This window comes from Mauremys mutica, unplaced genomic scaffold, assembly GCF_020497125.1.
Source record: "Mauremys mutica isolate MM-2020 ecotype Southern unplaced genomic scaffold, ASM2049712v1 Super-Scaffold_1427, whole genome shotgun sequence".
Lineage (NCBI taxonomy): Eukaryota > Metazoa > Chordata > Testudines > Geoemydidae > Mauremys > Mauremys mutica.
This window is the reverse complement of record NW_025423352.1, coordinates 2,667-14,123: the sequence shown is the minus strand read 5'-3', so window position 1 is coordinate 14,123 and position 11,457 is coordinate 2,667. Positions and strand designations below refer to the sequence as shown.

Below are 11,457 nucleotides of genomic sequence, written 5' to 3'. Positions count from 1 at the left end.
TCCAACTGGTGCGTCCCCAGCTTATAACTAAAATTCTTGTTAGTCATCCCTAAATGCATAACCTTACACTTCTCACTATTGTATTTCATCCTGTTACTGATACTCCAGTTTACAAGGTCATCCAAATCTCCCTGGAGGATATCCCGATCCTTTTCCAAATTGGCAATACCTCCCAACTTCATGTCATCCGCAAACTTTATCAGCCCACTCCTACTTTTGGTTCCGAGGTCAGCGATAAATAGATTGAATAAAATCGGACCCAAAATCGAACCTTGAGGAACTCCACTGGTAACCCCCCTCCAACCCGACAGATCACCCTTCAATACGACCCTCTGCAGTCTCCCCTTTAACCAGCTCCTTATCCACCTCTGGATTTTCATTTCGATCCCCATATTTTCCAATTTAACCAGTAATTCCTCATGCGGTACCGTATCAAACGCCTTACTGAAATCAAGATATATTAGATCCACCGCATTTCCCTTGTCTAAAAAATCTGTTACTTTCTCAAAGAAGGAGATCAGGTTGGTTTGGCACAATCTACCTTTCGTAAAACCATGCTGTAATTTGTCCCAGTTGCCATTGGCCTCAAGGTCCGTAACCACTCTCTCCTTTAAAATTTTTTCCATGACTTTGCATACTACAGATGTTAAACTAACAGGCCTGTAGTTACCCGGGTCACTCTTTTTTCCCCTTCTTGAATATAGGAACTATATTAGCTAATCTCCAGTCAAACGGTACAACCCCCGAGTTTAGAGATTTATTAAAAATCATCGCTAATGGGCTTGCAATTTCACTCGCCAATTCCCTTAATATTCTAGGATGAAGATTATCCGGGCCCCCCGATTTACTTCCGTTAAGCTGTTCAAGTTTGGCTTCTACCTCAGATACCGTAATGTCTACCCCCATATCTTCATTCCCATCAGTCCCTCTACCACTATTCCATAGCCCTTCATTAGCTTCATTAAAGACCGAGGCAAAATATTCATTCAGATATTGTGCCATGCCAAGATTATCCCTAATCTCCACTCCGTCTAAAGTTTTAAGCGGTCCCACTTCTTCCTTCTTGGGTTTCTTCCTATTTATATGGCTAAAAAACCTCTTGCTATTGGTTTTAATCCCCTTCGCTAGGTCCATCTCCACCCGGCTCTTTGCCTTTCTAACTGCTTCCTTACACCCTCTGACCTCAATAAGGTAGGTTTCTTTGCTGATCCCTCCCATTTTCCACTCCTTGTACGCTTTCTGTTTTTTCTTAATCACCCCTCTAAGACGCTTGCTCATCCAGCTCGGTCTAAAACTGCTACCTACGAACCGTTTTCCCTTTCTCGGGATACAGGCCTCTGACAGCTCCTGCAACTTCAACCTGAAGTAACCCCAGGCGTCTTCCGCCTTTAGATCCCTAAATATGTTCGTCCAATCCACTTCCCTAACTAGTCGCCTTAATTTAGTAAAGTTAGCCCTTTTGAAATCGTAAACCTTAGTCTCAGATGCAATTTTGTTTATCCTTCCATTTATTTTGAAACGAATTAGCTCATGATCACTCGAGCCAAGGTTGTCCCCTACAACTATTTCCTCAACAAGGTCCTCGTTACTCACCAAAATCAGTAAGTGAGTAACGTGAGTTCCCCTCGGATACTGGCATAGGCCCCTGCATTTCTAGTTTTAACAGTGGAGGATCGAAGGTGCTTGGGACATCTTCCATCTGTATGTCGCCACTGTCCAATAATCTGTGTAAGTCATTACACGGGGGTTCCACCAGTGGCTCAGGAGTGTCAGGAATGGGCCTAAATACTTCTGCCATAGGGTTTAGGGTGGAAGAGGAGGTGCTCTCTTTTGATTCAGCTGATCGAGACTGCAATTTTGTCTTTATTCTAGGATACACCATGGTTGTGTTTTCCTCCTCAGACTCACTCTCAGATGTGCTGAGTAGGGTAGGGGTAGGTTAGCTGCAGGAGGCCGGCTGTCCACGTTGGAATGTGGCTTTGGTACAGCACCTTCATTCTGCCCAATTGCCCTGTTGTGGCCCATTTCATAAGGGCTGCCTACCAATTCCCCCACCGGGAGCAAAAGGTTTCTATGCACGGTCTTTGTCTGCCCTGGACCCTCTACAGGTTTGATCTTGTAGACCGGCAGGTCTCCTAGCTTTTCCATTACCACGTAAGGTATTGCCTTCCATCTGTCAGCTATCTTGTGTTTGCCAGCAATACCCAAATTTTGCAGCAGGACTCTGTCCCCTGGCTGGAGCTCTTGCAGATGTACTCTAGCATCATATCGATGTTTGTTACGATCTGCATTCTTCTGAGCTGCAGATGTAGCTAAGTGGTAAGCATCCCGCAGCTTTTCTCGTAGTCGGGATACATATTGCTGATGGGTTTCATAGCTATTGCCATCCTCTGATACACCAAAGCACAGGTCTATGGGTAATCTTGGTTTTCGCCCAAACATCAAGAGATATGGGGTGACTCCCGTAGCATCGTTCTTGGTGGCGTTGTAGGCGTGCACCAGAAATGCAACATGTTGGCTCCAGGTTGCCTTCTGCTCTGGCTGCAAAGTCCCTAACATATCTAACAGGGTTTGGTTGAACCTCTCTGGCTGAGGGTCACCCTGCGGGTGATAAGGCATTGTCCTTGACTTTTTAATTCCTGCTATCCTCAGCACCTCCTTCAGAAGGTGACTCTCAAAGTCTCGTCCCTGATTCGAGTGTATCCGGGCTGGGAATCCATAAACTGAGAAATATTTTTTCCAAAGTACCCGAGCGACAGTGGTGGCCCTCTGATTACATGTGGGATATGCCTGCGCATATCGCGTATAATGGTCGGTCACGACCAGAATGTTCCCAATATTCCTCTTGTCCACTTCTAAAGACAAGAAATCAATGCAAACCAGCTCCAGAGGTTTGTTGCTGGTAATGTTCTTCAGATATGCAGCCCTCGTGGAAAGTTTTCCTTTGAACACATCGAGTGCAGGTCTCACATTTTCTGCGAACATTTTTAGCCATCCGGGGCCAATAGAACCTACTTCGGATAAGTTCCAGGGTCCTTTCCATCCCTAAATGTCCAAAGTCATCATGCAGGGTCCTCATGGCCAGGGCTGTACTCTGTACTCTTTTGGCAGCACTAGTTGGTTCCGTTGCTTTTGTAGAGGGTCTGTGGTCACGCGGTGTAGCACTCCCTGAATCAGTTTTAGCTTGGTCCATTCTCTCAACAGTAGTTTGCCCTCTGGGGTAGGTGGGACAACCGCAGCTGGGCCTCGCCCCTCCCTTTTGGCAAGTAGCGTATCACGAATGTCAATATCTTGCAGCTGGGCTTCCTGCCAGTCAGCCGCATTGAGCACGGGCCAGGGAGATTGGTCCAAAGCAATATAGTTCACTGAAGCAGAAGGCATGCATTCAGGGGGCAGGCCCAAAGCTTCAGCAACACATCCATGAAGGCTCTCATGGGCCTCCGGCTCTTGGCGACTCACACTGCAAATAGCTCTCACTCCATTCGTGGGTATTACTCTTGGTGCTTGTGGACGCCTGGACAATGCATCTGCATCTACATTGCTTCTCCCTGATCGGTATTGAATGCTGAAGTCATAGCTAGCCAAAGCGGCCACCCATCTTTGCCCTGTAGCATCCAGTTTAGCACTTGTTAACACATAAGTCAGTGGGTTGTTGTCTGTCCACACCTGGAACTGAGCACCATACAAGTAGTCTCGAAATTTTTTAGTGATGGCCCATTTTAAGGCCAAGAACTCCAGCTTGTGGGTGGGATAGCGTGTTTCACTATCAGACAGTCCTTGGCTGGCAAAGGCTACAGGTTTACGCGTGCCTTCCACCTCCTGGTACAGTAGTGCTCCCAGACCCTCCAAACTGGCATCTGTATGCAGGATAAATGGCTTGCTTGGTCAGCAAAGACTAGGACAGGGGCATGAGTTAGGCAAGTAATGATTTCTCGAAAAGCCTTTTTACATCTTTCATTCCACCGTGGCCCAAAGGGTTCGAAGGGGCCATAGTGTCTTTGCACGGAAGGCCTTTTATTCCTGGTCTTAGATTTGTTCTTGCTGGACTGATATCCCCTGGTAAGATCATTGAGGGGTTTTACAATTGTAGCATAGTTTTTTACAAATTTGCGGTAGTAGCCACTAAACCCAAGGAAAGTCTTGAGTTCTTTGTAGTTGCTTGGACGTGGCCATGTAGTGAGTGCTTCTATTTTATCAGGATCAGTACTTACACCCTCTTGGGACACGATGTGGCCCACATACTTCACCGAGGTCCTGCAGAACTGGCATTTGTGAATTGAAAGCTTCAAACCATAATCCTCCAACCTATCAAGCACTTTAAGAAGTCTTTCTTCATGCTCTTCCAAAGTTCTTCCAAACACAATCAGGTCATCCAAATAAACTAACACTTGCAGTAGATTCATGTCTCCCACAACTTTCTCCATAAGACGTTGAAATGTGGCAGGTGCTCCAGAAATCTCTTGGGGCATGCGTTCGAACTGATAAAACCCTAATGGGCAGATGAAGGCTGTTTTCTCCTTATCTTCTTCACCCAGAGGGATCTGGTAGTATCCACTCTGAAGATCCAACACAGAGAACCACTGGCTTCCCAGCAAACAGTCTAAAGCATCTTGGACTCGAGGCATTGTGTACTGATCAACCACTGTACGGCGGTTCAGGGTGCGGTAGTCAATACACATCCGGATTTTTCCATTCTTTTTACGGACCACCACAATGGGTGAGGCGTATGAGCTGCAGGACTCTGTAATGATGCCATTTGCAGCCAGCTCTTGAAGATGTTGTCGCACATCTTCCATCTCGCAGAGAGCAAGCCTCCTAGATCTGTCTCGGAAAGGTCGGGAGTCATGTAGTCTGATGTTGTGCTCTGTAGCCCTGAGGATTAATCTGTTGGTCTGTATAAAATGTCTTTTTGATAAGTGTGTAGGCTGCATAGATTAATAGAATTTGCAATAAGCTGTAATGCAAGATACCTAGAAGCTTCTAGGCCAGACATCCTGGCCTATTTCCTCTGTGATGCTGAAAGCAACCTTTAAGACCCTTACTCAGAAAAGTAATAATAGGAGACAAACCTACGCAAATTGTCTAGGGACTTTTTAATATCTGCTAACCTTTCACCTAGTTAGGTGCAAAGTGGGGTTTTTTTTGCCCACAAATTTCACACATATACCCGCAGATGCGTCATTTAATACGTACACAAAGGTCAGCCTATGAAAACAGGTACCCTCACCTTTCCATGGGGGAAAGACAAATTTGGGCATAGGAGGAAGGATTTCTCCCTATGAAAAGGGTGGCAATCCTCCATTAGGGCAGACGATACATCCAGCTATCTCCCATCGTCTCACCCCGTCTCCCCTTTGAAGGCTGTCAACTACTGATGGTATTTCTTTTCACAGCTGTAAGTATAAAGTTCTAAGTTCTGCTTTGCCTTTAAAGCATCTAAGTTTATAGATTTATACTCAGTCTTTTTATTATTTCCTTTTAAAAATAACACCTACGTTCAGAGTGAATTAGAACTGTGTAATATCATATCATATCTCTTAAAGAACTGTGATATTTTGTAACTTTGTAATCTCATACTGCTTTTAACATTTTACATTTACTTCTTGTTTCGTTGATTTTAAATAAAAGGTCTTGTTTGACTAATTCTGTCTCAGTATAGTTTTTCTGTCACATACCCCAATCTCCTTGTATAAATTCTGTGAAGCCTGATTCAAGACGAACTTTATCTTCTGATCACACATATTGGCGAGCCATATCCATATTATTAATCTTTATCAATTATTATTAACATTCTTAATTAATTAGAAAATTAATTATTAAATAAAACTAAATTAAGTGGATAAATTCCACTGTCCCTACTAACCCTCCCCAAATCAGGCTACAGGCTGACGAGCCAGCAGGAGGAGATTTAAGGAGTGTGTGACAGGAATTTCAGGTATCCAGATATTCTTGGACCCTTTAGAGAATTTTTCTTTGAAACGCAAGTAAATAGTTAACTTCAGTAAACTCTGAAATCTCTCTCTTAAACCAGAGTCATAATCAACTTCCTGTGATTATTGTTGCTGACTGTACGCCCAGTATTTCCGTTTTGTATTGTGGTTAAGCATCCTAAGGTTTTTACTTTCACTTTGGCCTAAAGATTTTAACTGTATTAGCTAACTGAATATTAAAGTAATATTGTTTTAAAGTGATAAGCGCGCACAGAAAGGGGTTTTTATATGTTGAAGAAGTTAATGAATGGTATCGAATAAAATATTTGCAGTAGCATGGAATTCAGTGACCCACACTAGTGGTGGCGGGGAGTTAATAAAGCAAGGTATTCATAGCCGCCAGAAAGGCCGCAATCAGTCAGAACTTGAATAGTTCAAAGATACCTTAATCTCAGTCCCATTAACTCTTCTGGACTGCACCTCTGATCCGTCTGCCTCAGTATTCCCCGATATTTGGCAGGTCCCGACAGAGGGGAAAGACCTCTCGATCTGCTATAAGCCATTGAGAGAAGAGAGGGAACGTATCCCCACTCCCTCTATTTACTTGGGACTTTTATGATATACAGTGTTTAAACCGGTTAAGGGGTATTATTCCTGTTGTTTTCTGTAAAAGGGATGCCTTTTTGGATCAGAATTAAATCAACAGAGGATTGATTCTAGTGAATATACTAGACTATACTAGATTCTAGTGAATATACTAGAAGAAGAAAGAGATGAATTCTCTATTTCGTATTAAGAGTGTTAAAAGTGAAGATAGAACAGGAGTGGAGTGTGTTGGAGTTTCTAGCAGTTTAGCTTTGGAAAACTTTGCTAGGAAATATATTCAGGAACATGGTGGAGGTTTGGAGCAGCTGAGAAATAGTGGAATGATTTCTGAGCAGAGAAACCCGTGGGGTTTTGTGAGTAATGTATTTGAGAAAGAAACAGAGCAGAAAAAGAAAAGAGCAAAAGTGGTGAAGGGAATAGCTGTTGAATGCTTGCTTGTAGCTTGTAGTTCATTGGGAAAGAAATTGGATAAAAAGATGGAGTTACTTAGGGAAGTTCAGCAGATGCTGGTAACCTATAGAGTAGACCGTGGTCGGTTGTTGGAAAAGATTAAAGAACTAGAAAAGGAAGAAAATATAGCAGAGGAGGTTGAAGAATTGATTCCCATCCCTATTGGTATGGTGGAACCAACAGAGGTAGAAAATCCTATTGGACCAGTGACTAGAAGTAAAACAAGAGAATTAGCTCAAGCAGACACAGTACCTTCAGAAGCGGAGTTGCAGATTGAATCTGTGGAGTCAGAAGAGGAAATTGGCAGTGCAGAAGTAACTGACAGCCTGCCGATAAGAGACGGAAGTTCTGAAGTGACAGTTCTGGAGGCGGAGACAAGTGTCACAGTCAGTGAAGCAGTTAGTGACACAAACAGAGAAGCAGGGAAAGAGGAAAAGATCTCTACTTCTGTAGAGACAGCTTCTGTGAGTGAAGAAGCAGTGCCTTTAGAATCGGTCATTGTTCAAGGATTAGAAGAGGCCGTATCACAGGTAACACTTGTAGCTAATGCATTTGATGTAGTGATCTCTAAGTTACAAAGAGAGCTACAACAACAAGCAGGGAATAGAATTCCTGCTCCTCCACCCAATTTTACATTAGCACCATATAGAGTAGAAGATCCAGTCCCTTTGGGTGGACATTTATTGGCATTTGGGCAATCAACATTGCCTAGACCCCAGGAATTTCATGGGTCCTCTACACCCCCGTGGTATATGCTGGTATCACCTAGTGTATCGGTAGAACGCCCTACCACGCCAGATTTTAGTGGACTAAGGGATGTCCTGCATCAGTGTGGAGACGCTTTGAATGTAAGCCATAGACATTTCATGGAAAGTTATCCTAGATACCCAGGATTATCTCCAGTGGAAAGTTTTGATGGTTCAGATGAGGAAAATGTGAATCCAGGTAGAAGGAGGAAAGGAATAGAAATTGTGGATTTAAGCTCAAATGAAAGCTCAGATTCAGATCCAGAAGAAGGAATTGCAGGTTCCAATTCTGATTGTCCTGTAGCAGTTGTTACAGATATTAAAACCTTAGACCTGGTAGCTAAGCAAGTAAGAATGATGGAGGATTCTTCAGTTGCTATGCATGCACAACGTGTGCAGGAGACAGCAAAAGTGTTTGGCTTACCAAGGGAAGATTGGGTTAAAATCTTACAACTCACAGTGAATCGAGCATTGTGGAGTACTTTGCCACTTAAGTTTAGGGTAGGAGAGAAAACTTTTGAAGAGACAGTAGCCCTATTGGAACATAACCAGCACCCAGGGCAAGCTGGAATAGCAATTCTGTCTAACTTAAAGCAGAAACCTAATGAAACTCCACATCAGTTTCATTTACGGTTAAGTGCAGCTTGGCGGAATCATATCAAAGCAGAAACAGATGAACTGCCATACATCAGTTTGCTAGTTAATAATTCCCTTCCTCAGTTAAGATAAATGGTTAATATGCATATAACTGATGATATTTCTTTAAAAAGAACATTAGCCTTATTGGCTAAAGCATATGCACAGGGAGGCTCTAAATTAGGTCGGCATGGAGCCCCGGTTGCAGTACTTCAGGAACCACAAACTAATCCTACGGTAAGGATTGAGGGACCTCAACCTCAGCCAGGATTAGGACGAGGAGTTCCTAAATTTCCTAAGTATCAACGTTGGCAAAATGACCCTAACCCACGTAATAACCCTGGATCTTCGAGTGGCCAGGCCCCTCGACAGGGTTATGCGTTTGGATCCTATGCAGGAGCCCAGGATCGTGTTCCTTTCTTTTCAGATGCTGCACAGAACAGTTCACGTCTGCAGAGACCTAAATCACCGCCTTTGCACAAAACTGAGGACTCAGTTGTGAAAATGTTTAGAACAGTGCAACAGACGCTTGAGGCTCAACGACGGGCTATCCGAGAACTTCATGCCTGTGTGAATGAGCTGATGATGATGGAAGGCCAAGGCTCAGCGACCTTGAACCGTCCAGTGGCCTCCGTTGATCCATCCCCTTTTCCCCAGTGGACAGCCACTCCTCCAGAATTGGCTGCCTCTGAGGAGATAGAGGAGGAACCCTAGAGGATTGGAACTGATTTCAGTGAAGGCACGTTTGCTAGGTTTTTATGCATTTGCACAGGAAAACATTGAGTGTTTCTATTCATTTCAGGGATCCCTATTCAGTGGAACTCCTGAACATAATGGAAATGCCATTATTTTTGTTGAAGGAAGAGATTTGTAAGGGGGCACTTGGATTTGAACCAAGGACCATTTGAGCTGCAGTCAAACACTCTACCACTGAGCTATACCCCCATGACTGCTGTATAGGTAAGTCAGAGATTTTAAAGATTTTGAAGGACAGGCCCTGCCTCAGGGATCTCCTGTTCTGTTCCCAGCCCACAGTGCTTTTAAAAATGGGGTTTGATTAAACTTATATATCCATGTAAACACCACAGCTTGCACACCCACCCCCATAGCTTCCCACAGTGACATAGCTACCACCTCTCGGGGAGATGGAATAACTACATGGACGGGACAGCTCTCTCCCCTCCGCTTAGAGCATCTTCATTATTTATGAATAGGTGGGAAATAACCTCCTGAATGGACAGTAACCAATTTATCAAATATTGCTGGGTCTGCATTCAATATGGGTACCTGGTCGTATTGGCCGGATTAGTAGGAGCATTGCCAGCAGACCAAGGGAAGGGATTATTCCCTTCTATTCGGCACTGGTGAGGCCACGTCTGGAGCATCGCGTCCAGTTTTCACCCCCCCCCCACTACAGAAACAAATTGGAGAGAATCTAGGGGAGGGCAACAAAAATGATTAGGGGGCAGGGGACTGATGAGGAGAGGCTGAGGGCAGGGCTGCCCAGGGGGGCAGGTGGGGCAATTTGCCCCAGGCCCTGCAGGGCCCCCATGTGAATACAGGATTCTAGAGTATTGCAACTTTTTTTTATGGAAGGGGCCCCCAAAATTGTTTTGCCCCAGGCCCCCTGAATCCTCTGGGCGGCCCAGCCCACTCCACCCACTTCCCTCGTTCTCCTCCCTCCGAGGCCCCCCCTGTGCTCCGCCCTCACTCCCATGGGCCACTTCCCACCCCCGCTCTTCCACTGTGGCTGAGGCCTGCTGGTCCACCTTCCGCTCGCTCCTCTCCTCCCTGAAGGCCTCCTTGTGCCTCTCCACCCCCTACCCCAAGGCCTGCCTGCTGCCCCCACCTCTCTGCCCCTCCCCTGAGACCCGCCCTGCCCACGGCCTGCACCTCTCTGCCCCTCCCCTGAGACCCGCCCTGCCCAAACCTCTCTGCCCCTCCCCTAAGACCCACCCTGCCCACCACTCCCACCTCTCTGCCCCTCCCCTGAGACCCGCCCTGCCCACCGCCCCCACCTCTCTGCCCCTCCCCTGAGACCCGCCCTGCCCACCGCCCCCACCTCTCTGCCCCTCCCCTGAGACCCGCCTTGCCCACCACTTGCACCTCTCTGCCCCTCCCGAGACCCACCCTGCCCAGCGCTCACACCTCTCTACCCCCTCCCCTGACCTGCCCTGTCCACCACCCCCACCTCTTTGCCCCTCCCCTGAGACCCACTTGTCCACCTCTTTCCTCGGTCATCTGTTGTTATTCCTTGAAACATCAAGGATGGAATTAAAAGCTGAGTTTACTCCACGGTGAGGAAAGAAAGGAGCCACCAACCCCCTGACAAATCTCAGTGCCCCAGAGAAAACCTGCCCCCTGCTATTGCAATCACTGATGTGCTGGGGATATGATGGGAAAGGGAGTGTCTGAATGATCAAGGCAGGAAATGGACAACAATCTACAGCAACGTCATTGACCACAAACACACTCTCCTCATGCTCCAGCCAGAAGGGAAATGAGCAGGAATTCTTGCAGTTCAGCCATGGACACACTTACACAAGGGCACAGCAGTGTGTGTGTTGTGGAAGCTGGTCTGAGGAAACAACTGGAATTGATCACTCAGTGAGAACAGAACTAGAGTGCAGTGAGAGACATGTCTCAACAATGTAGTTGTGGCTGAGTGGTTAAGGTGGTGGACTAAAAATCCATTGGGGTCTCCCTGTGCAGGTTTGAATCCTGCCAACTATGGAGAAAGTTGTGGTTCTTTAGTTTCAAGGGAGCTGGGTCTTGTCTCACTCTCAAGCTGTGTCTACGCTTTTGGGTAATGCGGCTTTAAAGTGTTTTAATTAAACAGCTGCTGCGTGTCCACACTATGTCCCTTGTGTCACCAGAGCACATCCACGCTAGAATCTTGGATGGCCACAGAGAGCAGTGCACTGTGGGTAGCTGTGCAACTGGCTGCAGGGTGTTTTGGGAAGGGTTTGCAATGCCTCACGGGCCGGTACAGCATCACATGATGCAGGTTTCTCTATCCCACCGTTCCATGGGCATCTTACTAGATTGCCAGCTGCTTTTCAACTGCAGTGTGCATGGCGGGGTAGAGA

The 11,457-nt window shown here is 45.9% G+C and overlaps 2 non-coding genes across 2 annotated transcripts; one reads left to right on the top strand and one right to left on the bottom strand.

Annotated features, from left to right (window-relative positions):
• Positions 1 to 9,241: 9,241 nt before the first annotated feature.
• TRNAC-GCA lies at positions 9,242 to 9,313 on the bottom strand. Its single transcript has one exon. It is a non-coding gene; the product is annotated as a tRNA-Cys (tRNA).
• Positions 9,314 to 11,019: 1,706 nt separating this feature from the next.
• Positions 11,020 to 11,101, top strand: TRNAF-AAA. The gene has a single exon. It is a non-coding gene; the product is annotated as a tRNA-Phe (tRNA).
• Positions 11,102 to 11,457: the final 356 nt, after the last annotated feature.